Below are 12,156 nucleotides of genomic sequence, written 5' to 3'. Positions count from 1 at the left end.
TGGGTGCGTTGGGGACGGTCCCTTTGCACACACTCCCTGCCTGCACGCCTTTGGGGCAACGCAGGTGCAAATACAACTTATGATGGTACTGGGGGGGGGGAATCTCCCCGCCGCAGACGGCACTTTGGGGCGCAGGTGTTCGCACATCCCCGCCTTTTCTCCTCTTTACTCCGAATGGGAAGAGAAGAACAGAACGGGCTGTCCATGACCACGGCCTGCTGTCTTACCTTTCCTGGGACTCCAGAGTTTTTATGGTTTTCTTTTATACGTACAGAAGCTCCCCCTGCACCCTTTCCTTAAAAATTACGAGAAGGTTCTCTGGGTAGGACCGACCCTCTGGGACGCTGCTCTTCTCTTTGGGTCCCATCTTCCCCGCAGGATGGCTTGGTGGCCGCGGGCCGAGGGCTGGGCCCAGGCGGGCCTCTGAGCTTCTCTGCCCGCGTCTGTCCCCGCGCGAGGCGACCCCAAGCCTTGACCCCGCCTTCCCTCTCTTTGATGTGCGCGCTGACCCCCAAAGGGAAGCACAGAGGGAGGATGCTGGGCTGAGAGCACGCGGGTCTCCCCGGAGCCGAAGGAAAAGCGGGACCCCACACGCTCCAGCGCCCCCCGAGCTTCGGGCTGCAGGGGCCCTGCGGTCTCTGGTCCAAGCCGTTCCAACCAGACGGGCAGGCATTCTGGTTTATGGTCTTCCTCCCTCTATGGGCCCTCTGTTTTATCTCTTTTTAAAACTCCCTCTAAGACCTGTGGAGGAGGGCATGTGAGACGGGGAGCCGGGGACTCAGAGACCCCTGGCGGCACCCAGGGCTGTGCGGGCAGCAGTACAGCACCCTCGAGAGAAGCACAACCTCAGGGTCAGCTCCAGGGCTTCCAAGACGGCACCATGAGCCGTTTCTCCAGCTTGGGGCTGGGCGTGTGGGGGAAGCTCGGGTGCTGAGATTCCAGGGCCCCGTGGAGCAACAGCCTTTTCCAAGACCAAGGCAGCAGGTGCCCAGGTGACATCGCTGCACCTTCAAGGACAGACAGCGAGGAAGCGAGTCGGAAACCACACAAAGATGGGGTCTCTTCAAGGCATGTGGTGCATCTGAAAGAGATTCAGTGTCCCAAACGGGAAAAATTAGAGGAACAAAACAAAGCTATTGGATCAGAAAGTACAAAATAAGCATCTGTGATAAAGTAAGTGTCAACTGGGGGAAAGGCGCCTCCCGCAGGCACGGAACTCCACAGAATCGATGCAGGCACTCTGCCCTCTGGGAGCCGGTGCCCAAGCCGTCGAGCCTTCATGGTGGGCTCCGCACGGCAGGGTCCTTCCAGAGAGCGCAGCAGGCGAGGGCGCAGAGGAGACCCCTGACAGGCGCCGCCTCGGCCAGGCGACCAAGGCCAGCGTCAGCAGTGGGGAGGCGTGCGCAGCCCCATGGTGATGGAAGCGGCACCCTGCTTCGGGCCCTCTCCCCGACACCGCCGACCCTGGTCTAGTCGAGAGGAAAAGCCCCAAGAAACCCCAGCTGAGACGTGTCCCGCAAGGCTCCTGACCGGTGCGCCCCACAGGCCAAGGCCGCCAGAACGGGGAGGTAGAAATGTCCCAGCCACGGGAGCTAAGGGGACACGAGGACATGGTGGCCTGTGGCCACCAAGGGGTCCAGGAGCAAAACAAGGACACCAGGGAAAGCCAAAGAAATCCCACCTGGGGATGGACTTAGTGAATAACAGTATGTCAAGACCGATTCATCCGACGAGACAAGTGGGTCACAGCCGTGCAGGGCGTTACGAGGGGCGGGGCACATAGAAACTCTTATTGTTTTGGCAGTTTTTTGTGAATCTAAAACTCTTCTAAAATGAGAATTTTACTCTAAAAAGAAGTTTGGTGTTTTTTTAAGTAGGTTTTTAAAAACGCATTTCTTAAAGAGGGATAATGATAAGAATGAGGGGTCTGTTGCACAAGCGAGAATGGAAACCACGAGAAAAGGAAAGCCTGGAAGGACGTCGTTAAGGGCGTGTCGGGGAAAAGACCCAGCCAGATTTCTAGGTCCAGTTAAAATGTCCCTCAAGGTGAAGGCAGAGCGAAGATATTTTCACAGGATCGAAAACTGAAATAACATGTTGCCGCCGTGGTACAATGGCTGAAGAAATTTTTTAGACTAAAAGGAAATGAAAATTTGGGTTATAGGAATGTTAGCAATTATAAACGTGCGGATAAGTACAGCGTACTTTGTTAACAAAATAACTTCAAAAGTTAACTGATTCTTTAAACGCGTTGCAGAACCTACCATATATGCCGAGTTAAAATACACAGCGTAGTACATCACAGGGGACTGAACACCTTGGAACAACCTGCGATGAAAAAGAATCTGGTGAAGAGTATGTGTTATCACGCCGCATCACTTTGCTGAGCCTCTGAAACGAACACAGGCCACATCAACTGTCCTGGCGTGTATGTACGTGTGGTGTACAGTAGCACAAAAGGTGAGGGGAGTTCCACTGGAAGGATTTGACATTGTATTCAAGTGGTAACACATTAATTCAGAGACAATTTTGTTAAATACGGGATTGGTATTTATAAACCTGTAAAACCTGTAGTAATACTAAGACACAATATGAAGAGTGACAGCAAAAAAAAAAAAAAAAAAAAACCCAAAGAGAAGAGGGGATAAAATGAGATCCCAAAGACACCCCTCGTTAACCCCAAGTGTGGCAGGAAAGGAGGAGGCGGGCAGGGGGTGACGAGCTGATCGTCACCACGACGGCAGGGGAGCAGCAGGTGCAGGCGAGGGTGGCAGCGGCGGGCAGGGAAGGCGGCTTCCACAGCGCAGCGTGAAGTAGTGAGAAGTGCGGACCCAGGCAAGTCCTTGGTTTGCTTCTGTCCTCGCCACAGATTAAGGACCTGCCACAGCCATCTCTGCTGCCCTTGCTCTCTTTCCGGGGGCCTCAGGTGGACACGGCCCCCTCCCCTGTTCACCTGCCAGTCGCTTGGCACGATTGCTCTCGTTTTAGCGGGAGATTTTCTAGGTGAGGAACTGGAAGCTATTTTTAGAAACTGCCTTTTCGCTTGGCTCCACCTCATCAGGTTTCTGTGCAGTGTCAGCCTTTCGGTTACAAACGGAAATACTCTCTCTGAGGAAGGGAAGAGCACGACCTCAGGGCTCCATCCGACCCTAAAGACTGCCCGGCGAGCCCTCAGCCTGAAAACGAGGCACACCCCCTGCCATGAGGCCTCTGGGACTCGCTGTGTGAAGGGCTTCAGCCAGGGCAGAGCAGAGGGAACGCGCTCTTTCTGTCAACATATCCCAAGCTGCAGCGGGTTTTGACTCCACCCCGTGAACAGGCCTGACGGCTGTCTGGCTACGTCGCCAGTTCCCGAGACTCGCTCCTGGCGTAGAAGCTCGGGCTAAAATTGATGGTGGATTTTCCCTCAAATACGCAGAGGTCAAAATACATGCGTCAAGGATGGAGAGCAAACACACTTCCTTTGAAGGTAATTGCTTTTCCGTGGCTCGAAGGTGTGTTGGCTCCAAGGCAAGACAAACGAACCCAGAGCCGCCGAGGGCTCTCCGCCTTCCCTCCGCCCGTCTAACTCTCGCAACCACATCCCTCTCGCGTGCCAGGCGAGCTGCTGCCCGGGCCCAGGAAGGGCCGCGTGGGTCCCGGGCGCCTGACCCCGTGACGCCACGTGGGCTCAAACGAGGACTGGGGGTCGCACGAGCTGAGCTTGAAGCTGCATCTTGAACCTGTGAAGGGGGCTGACCGTCTTCACAGAGGAGCCCGAGAACGGAGTGCTCTAGCCCAGCCCGCGGCTGGGGGCAGCGGGCAGCTCGAGTTCCCACCCCGCTTGCTGTCTTTCTCTTCTGACGTTGTCTACGCCCAGATTCACTGACAGTATTCTGAAAGGATGTTTGTCTTTTAAATGTAAGACTAAGAGGTTCCAATAGGTCGGCGAGGGTGGCTTTTCTTTTTTTTTTGCTGGTGGTACATGCTAAGCGTCTTTTCATGTGCTTATTAAATTGTTATTTATTCCAAAGGTTTTATTCAAATGTTTTGCCGCTTTTAAAACTGGTTTGTTCATCCCATTTTTGACTCATAAGTGTTCTCTTAATATTCTGGATACACGTTCTTTGTCATACATTTTTCTCCCAACATGTGCATTGCCTGTTTTTTTTGTTGGTTTGTTTTGTCTTTTTAGAGCTGCGCCTGGGGCACGTGGAAGCTCCCAGGTTAGGGGCTGGATCAGAGCTACAGCTGCCGCCTATACCACGGCCACAACAATGCAGGATCTGAGCCGCATCTGCAACCTACACCACAGCTCATGGCAGCACCGGATCCTGAACCCATTGAGAGAGGCCAGGGATCAAACCCACAACCTCATGGTTCCTAGTCGGATTCGTTAACCACTGCGGCACGATGGGAACTCCGATTTTTCTTTCTTTTTTAAAAAAAAATTTATAAAATCCAATTTTTGAAAAATTTCTTCTACTGTGCATACTTTTTGTTTACTATATAAGAAAAACCCACAAAATCTCAAATACGTTCTCCTGAGATTCCTCCTAGAAGTTCCGAGTTTTTGGTTTTTATGCTTCGGTCGACGATCCGTCTTTAATTTATTTCTATTCCTGGTGTGAAGTGGATGCCGAGCTGTGTCCCATCACGTCATTAACCAGCTACCCCAGCACGTTTGTTGGAAGGGCTGTCGTCTGTCCCAAGCGACATTGCGGAACGTGCTAAACGCCAACCGGCCATTCGTGTCCACTTCTCCTCGGACTCTCATGGGTCATCTGGTTGCTGAGCATTTTTTCATAATCCCCTGCTCTCTAGATCACACCGCCTTTAGAAAAAGTTTCAAAATCAGATGGAGATATACAGATGTGTTTTTTTTCCTGGTGGTTTTACTCTTAAAATTCTTTGTATTCACATCTAAATTCTGAAATCAACCTGCTGTTTTCTAAAGAAAAGCCTTCTCGGACCTTTGACTAGGTTTGGAGCCTCTGGGCCGAAGCGGACAAAGTTCACCCTCTAACAATGTCCGGGCTTTTGATCCAAGAACAGCGTGGATTTGGTTCTTCTTTCATTTCTCTCAGCAGTCCTGTGTACTTGCCAGGGTCTGGATCTGGGTCACAGTTTCTTAAGTTTGGCCCTAACTGTGTCATATTTGTGTGCTGTTATAAACGTCTCTTTCATTTCAAATTCATGGTTTTCACAGTAGTGGATAGGCATACGTACACAGATCTTCGCGTGTCTACATGTGTGCTGTGACCTGGCTAAACACATTTATCAGTTCTTCTAGCTCTTTTGTAGAGTCTTCAGAATTTTTTATTTGCATGATCTTGCCATTTATAAATAAAGATGGTTTTACTTCCTTTGCAAAATCTATCTGACCCCCTTTTATTACCTTATTACTCGCACTGGGATATGGCCCTTTTGGTGGCGCGTTTTCAGAATTTGAAAAAAGTGTATAAAGGAACTTGCACGTTTTCTATGTCTTCTTAGGTCAGTTTTGGGAATTACTGGCTTTCAAGGAATGTGTTTATCTCAAGTATTTTGCCAAATTTGTTGGTGTAAAATAGTACTTAATTGTCTTTATTGTTTTTTAATACCTGTAAGAGCTTAGAAATGTCTCATCTTTCAGTCCTCATTTTTTTTTCTCATCTTTTTGCCATTTCTTGGGCCGCTCCCACGGCATATGGAGGTTCCCAGGCTAGGGGTCAAATCAGAGCCATAGCCGCCAGCCTACACCAGAGCCACAGCAACGTGGGATCGGAGCCGTGTCTGCAACCTACACCACAGCTCACGGCAACACCAGATCCTTAACCCGCTGAGCAAGGCCAGGGATCAAACCCGCAGCCTCATGGTTCCTAGTCGGATTCGTTAACCACTGCGCCACGACGGGAACTCCTCAATCCTCACATTATTAAGAAGTATCTTCTCGTCTTTTTCTTATTCAGCTGGGCTAGACTTTCACAGATTTTATTGACCTTTTCAAAGATCTAGTCTTTGGTTCCGCTGAATTTTTTTTTCTATTTTTATCTATTTTTTATTGAATTGATTTTCCGTATTCTTTTTTCTTTCATTCTACTTAATTTGAGTTTACTTTGATCTACATTTTTCCCATTTCCTAGGAAAGCAATGGTTTTATTATAACCATTTAAAATTATACATTTCCCTCTAAATATCACTTCAGCATTGTCTCACAGCTTTTGAAATTCTGTGTTTTATTTCCATTTACTGGAAAATATGTTCTAGCTGCTCTCATAGTTTCTTCAGCTCATGAATTATTTAAAAGTATGTTGGATTATTTCCAAATACTTGGGGATTTTTCAGATATCTTTCTGTGACTGATATCTACTCAATGCCATTATGGTGAGACAATGGACTCTGTACAATTTTAAGCATTTTTTTATGTTTTGAGATTTGCTTTACAGCCCAGAATATGACCATAATGCCTGGATATTTTATATATAACAGAAAAGAATAACTGTTCTGTGGTTTGAAGCTGGAATGTTCATTAAATGTCACTTGAGCTTAGGTGATTAATCGTGGTGTGTTCATGTTGTGTAATTTTCCAAAGACATGCTTTTTAAACCTAACTTCCTCTGTGGAAAACTCTCGGGCAGAGGTCCCAGGGTGACCCTGAGCTCTGCTTGCTCCGGTAGGGCTCTTGGACTGGGCGATGGGGGCACAAGAGGAGAAATTTATTATTCAGTCACCGTCAATAGCCGCAAGAGATTTCTGTCACGGTCAGTTTAATCCTCAGGTGTTTGTTAGGAAGCCCACTAGGTTCCACTCCCCAAAGACTTAGTTTTCAGTCCATCATGACAGCGATGACAGGTGCTGCCATGGATACGGAGAGAAGGGAACCCTCGCGCACTGTCACTGGGGATGTAACTTGTTGCAGCCTCTGTGGAAACCAGTATGGGGGTTCCTCAAAAAAATTAAAAATAGCAAGACTACCATATGATCCAGCCTTTTCACTTCTGGGACTAGATCAAAGACATTTAAAACACTAACTAAAAAATGATATCTACACCCTCATATGCACAGCAGTAATATTTACAGTAGCCAAGATATGAAAACAACCCAAGTGTCCATCTAAGGCTAAACAGATAAAGAAAATGCAGTGTATACATATAAGATGGAATATTATTCAGCCATAAAAAGTCTTGCTTGAAAAGGGAGCAAGCCAAGGGGTCTTCTGTTCAGCTGCCCACTAGAGTCCTACTTGTCACCCTGCAGGGAAGTCCCAGGGCCTGTGCCTGAGGCTCCCTCCATCCCAGAAACTTCAGGAACAGCCACAAAACCCCAAGGTACTCTTTCTTTTCTTCCTAAGTTTCCGTGAAAAGAAAAACACCAGAACCACAGTCTTCAAGGAAAGTAGTAACAGCAGAAAGTGCCGCAGCGGAGGAGGGAGAGGAGGACGTGTCGAGGGTTCTAGGGGCACGGGCAAGCCCACCGGGAGGGATTTCCAGAACATTCTATGTATGGTCCAAAGCGTTATTTAACACCATTTATCAATGACAATGGAAGGGTTCCATATCTTTACGTATTCCTCTAAGTTAAGATGGGAATAAAGATATAGGAAGAGCCATGGCCTTTAATCATTGATTGCATATCATCACTTTCTATAGCCCATATCGATATGCTTAGACAAAAAAAAAAAAAAATCTAGCAGCTAAAAAAATGCAATTATAGCTATGGAAATAAAAAGCTACTTACATCTGAGCCGTTGGAATTAAAACTCAGTAAGAAGCATGCACAGGTCTCCACTCCCACCCCCATTTGTTATGCTAAACACCAACACAAATGCAAAAAGCATTTCCCACCCTCTGGGATCCCTTCCGCTGAAAGTTGGGATGTGGATTTTAACTCACATCAGAAGCAAAAGGTAGCCTGTGAGTAAGTGGAACCACTGTAGTCAAACTAGGTTATCACCACGTCTCCAAACCGCAGGATGAAAACGTTTCCTTTTGGGAGCACATGTAGCCACCTGCAACTCCAGCATCCAATAATTCTGAACTCTTAGCCTGAATAAAGAAAGAGGTCAGGTTGAGAAATGACATGCCAGCCTAACCAAGAGGAAGGTTCCAGAAATAGGCATGTCTGCAGGCCCGGCGGGAGACAAACATCAGAAAACGCAGCTGGTTTCAAATCGCCCCTCTTTCAACACCCGCTGCTCCGGGGTCGGGGGGAATCCCTTTATTCCACACGTCCACACTGATGCAAGAGGCTAATTCTCATTCAGGGTTTAGGGGTGCCGGTGGTGAGGGGAACTTGGTGAGACCCGCAGGATCGTGTGAGGGAGGCCGGCTTCCCCTGGGGCTTCCCTCCGCCCCTCTGCCAAGCGGCCGCCGCCTTCCGCACCTGAGCCAGCGGGCCGCGCAGTCGGGATCCAGGTGGAGCTGGCGCCCAGTTTCAGTTGAGAGGTTGTTTTCCATGAGTCTGGTTCAAGTGCACGAAGCCAAACAGGAGAGCAGCCAGCGCTGAAAGCCGAGGTGGAGGTGCCCTGAGAGCGAAGCAGATGCCAAGACAAAGCAACCGCCGGTGGGCAAGAGGGAGCAGTGAGTGCCTCCCATTGCCAAGAGGCCGAAGAGTCACAGGAGGGGGATCACAGGAGGGAGGTCACGGGGGGGGGGTCACAGGAGGGAGGTCACAGGAGGGGGTCACAGGAGGGAGGTCACGGGGGGGGTCACAGGAGGGAGGTCACAGGTGGGGGGGTCACAGGTGGGGGGGGTCAAAGGTGGGGTGTCACAGGAGGGGGGTCACAAGAGGGGGGTCACAGGAGGGGGGATCACAGGAGGGGGGTCACGGGTGGGGGAGTCACAGGTGGGACGTCACAGGAGGGGGGTCACAGGAGGGAGGTCACAGGAGGGAGGTCACGGGGGGGTCACAGGAGGGGGGTCACAGGTGGGGTTGTCACAGGAGGGGGGTCACGGGGGGGGTCACAGGAGGGATGTCACAGGAGGGGGGTCACAGGAGGGAGGTCACAGGAGGGAGGTCACGGGGGGGGTCACAGGAGGAGGTCACAGGAGGGGGGTCACAGGAGGGAGGTCACGGGGGGGGTCACAGGAGGGAGGTCACAGGAGGGGGGTCACAGGTGGGGTGTCACAGGAGGGGGGTCACAAGAGGGGGGTCACAGGAGGGGGGTCACGGTGGGGGGTCACAGGTGGGGGGGTCACAGGTGGGGTGTCACAGGAGGGGGGTCACAAGAGGGGGGTCACAGGAGGGGGGTCACAGGTGGGGGGTCACGGGTGGGGGAGTCACAGGTGGGACGTCACAGGAGGGGGGTCACAGGAGGGAGGTCACAGGAGGGAGGTCACGGGGGGGTCACAGGAGGGGGGGTCACAGGTGGGGTGTCACAGGAGGGGGGTCACAAGAGGGGGGTCATGGTGGGGGGTCACGGTGGGGGGTCACAGGTGGGGGGTCACAGATGGGGCGTCACAGGAGGGGGGTCATGGTGGGGGGTCACAGGTGGGACGTCACAGGAGGGGGGTCACAGGTGGGGTGTCACAGTCACTATTTCTTGTTAACAGACTGGATATTTTCAGGACATTTTGATGTAGAAAAAATATCACTGAAAGATTGTGTGTGTGTGCAGACGAGTTCACTTCCCCCCGCTTCCTCCAGTAGCCGCTCAGCTTGGGCCCCTTTATTCTACATGGTCAAACGCGCCTGCTAATCTAGTTTCCTTCTCAGCCTCTGGAAAGTGTCGGGAACTTAATTTTTCTGTGCCTCCTCGTGCCCACGGAAGGGCGGCTCTTTCACTCAGGACGTGTAGCCCCTGTGACTCTGCTCCTGGTTGTGCAGTTTCCTGCCCCGCCTTCCAGATAAAACACCTACAACGTGTCTGTGGGGATCTTGTCGTCCACCCAGGGTTCCAGCCATCCCTCAGAATTGCTGCCGAGATCCTGGGTGGCCCCAAGTCCCTGGCACAAGAATCGGCCCTCAATGGCCGTCTTCGAAGGTCTCCAATTCCACGCCAAGACCTCGGAGTCAGGATCCACCTGCAGGAGCTGCACACAAACCGCAGCACGGGGGTAACGTGAGGTCAACACGAGACACCACTGTGTCCGTGGAACGAGCAGCAGTGGAGACGTGAACCAACCACTCAGCTCCGCTGGTTCCAGCCTAGGATGAAAAGTAAAAACGCGTCGACATTTTCCTATCTAAATATGTGTTTTTTCCTGTAAGAGAAAATTTTTCTACGTGATAAAGAAGGAGTTTTCTAGAAGTGTGCCCTTGCTGATTTTTTTCTATAACAAGAACGTTTTAGCTTTCTTACCAGTACACGAAAAACACCTCCTCGTCCCTGCTTTCCATCTGGGCAACCACTTGCTTTGAAATTAAACCCTTGTTCTGTTCATTACCTCTCCAAGCTTCTAAAAATGCTAGGTTTGCTCTTGGAAAGCGCGGTTCAAATGCGGCGCTTCTGTATTTCATCAGCAGCCATGCCTCTCAGGCCTCCACACCCGTAATAAAACTAAATGAGTATAATTTATTGAGGACTCCTTGACATAAATATAACGTCTTGAAAGAGGAAAATTTCGAATGGAAAGAAGCAGTCCAAAAGGGGAAAGGAAAAAAAAAAGAGAGAGAGCGTTGGGCCTTCACCTGACTGCAGAGCCCATAATTAAATCTGCTGAAGGCTCTGCAAACAGCACAAATGCTATTTTTGTACCGAGTTCAGACTTTGGTTTTCCCTAATTTTAAGCATCTCTGGTGGAATAGCTGAGTGCGGAGACCCCATCCTGGCAGACACGGCGATGCCTTTTCCAGGCCCACGCAGAGGCCATGGCCGCGTGTTCAGGAAGGTGCCCCTTCCGCTGGGCGAGGGGGCTTCTCCTTTGGGGCATCTCTTCCGCCATCTGCTCGGGCGGTGGATGCTTGGCAAGGCATTTGTGCTCCTGGGCGATTCTTCAGCCGCGTGCTCCGTGAGGTGGGGGCGTCCGACTGGCCAAGCCAGGCGCCCTTATCCTCAGCGCTGTCACTTCCCACAGGATGTCAAGGAAGGCCTCGCGTGGGCCCTGCACAGGGACGCACGGCCTCGGCTCGGGGACATCGGTCCGGGCCCAAACGGCCCCTCCGCCGTCCCGGTCCTCAGCCTCGCTCCTCTCCTGTGCCCGAACCCAACACGTGTCAAAACCCCAAGTTCTGGGGAGGATGGGAACGGTCACCCCCTAAACTTAAGGTCTGGTCCCCACAGCCCAGGGGGCGGCCACACGCACTCACTGTCCCTGCATTTCTCCCCTGATCTGGACCAAGACTCCGTTACACCTGGAACCACAGAAACCGAGGGTCCCACTCTGCCCTCACGTGCGAGGAAGAAGGGGCAGCTCGGTGGCTTCAGCCCGTTTCTCTTTCCGACGGAAATGGCAGAGCTCAGGACTCGGGGAAAAGGCCGCCCCTGGGAAGCCTCGAGGCCCCACGTTCAGCGCAGACACTGTTCCCTTCTCTCCAGACACGCGTCCCCGCGTCACACCCCTGCTCCTCTGCCCCCGAGGGACTTGGGTCTTATTTTCTTTACCGAATTCTAAATGTGACCACATCTGTTTCCTTTTCCGCATCACTCTGGTGCAATGGAACTAGAATCACTTCAGATGCAAGACATGTTCGGGTGACAAAGCCGAGTTTGCATTAAATGTGGACGTGGCACTGAGCAAGCAGACCTGAAAGTCAGCAGAAGCAGTGTCCCTTAGACAGGAGAGCAGGTGGAGGCGGGTGGGGGCCTGCCCCGCCCGCCGAGCCCTCTCCCCGCCTGCCCCGCACTCACCTTAGTACTGCTGGGCCACCAGCTCCCCACCAGCTCCTGCCCAGCCCGGAGGGAGCTGCCCTGGGGCCAGACCCCTTGCCCTGGGAGACGCCTGGGGAAGGCCCTGCGGGGGACAGGCCCTGACCTGACCTCCAACCTCCCAGCAGAAGCGCTGCTGTGGTTCAGAGCAGGGGTGAGCTGATGTCCCCAAGCCCCCAAATCTGGAGATAGAGCATTGGGAGCTGGTGGGACTTTTAAGCCACCAAACTTCAGAGGGGGTTACCAAGACCGTGGGAGGGAAAGGCCTGCCTCCGCTCCCGACCCCGGCCTCTGCCAGCCTCCACACGCTCACCCTTCAGGTCAGGCTGTGGGGCTACGGCTCGGGTCCACACAGAGGGTCGGCAATGGTCAGAGGCCCGGGAAGACAA

The sequence above is a fragment of the Phacochoerus africanus genome, chromosome 2, assembly GCF_016906955.1.
Source record: "Phacochoerus africanus isolate WHEZ1 chromosome 2, ROS_Pafr_v1, whole genome shotgun sequence".
In the NCBI taxonomy this organism is placed as follows: domain Eukaryota; kingdom Metazoa; phylum Chordata; class Mammalia; order Artiodactyla; family Suidae; genus Phacochoerus; species Phacochoerus africanus.
Note: the sequence above shows the minus strand (reverse complement) of the source record.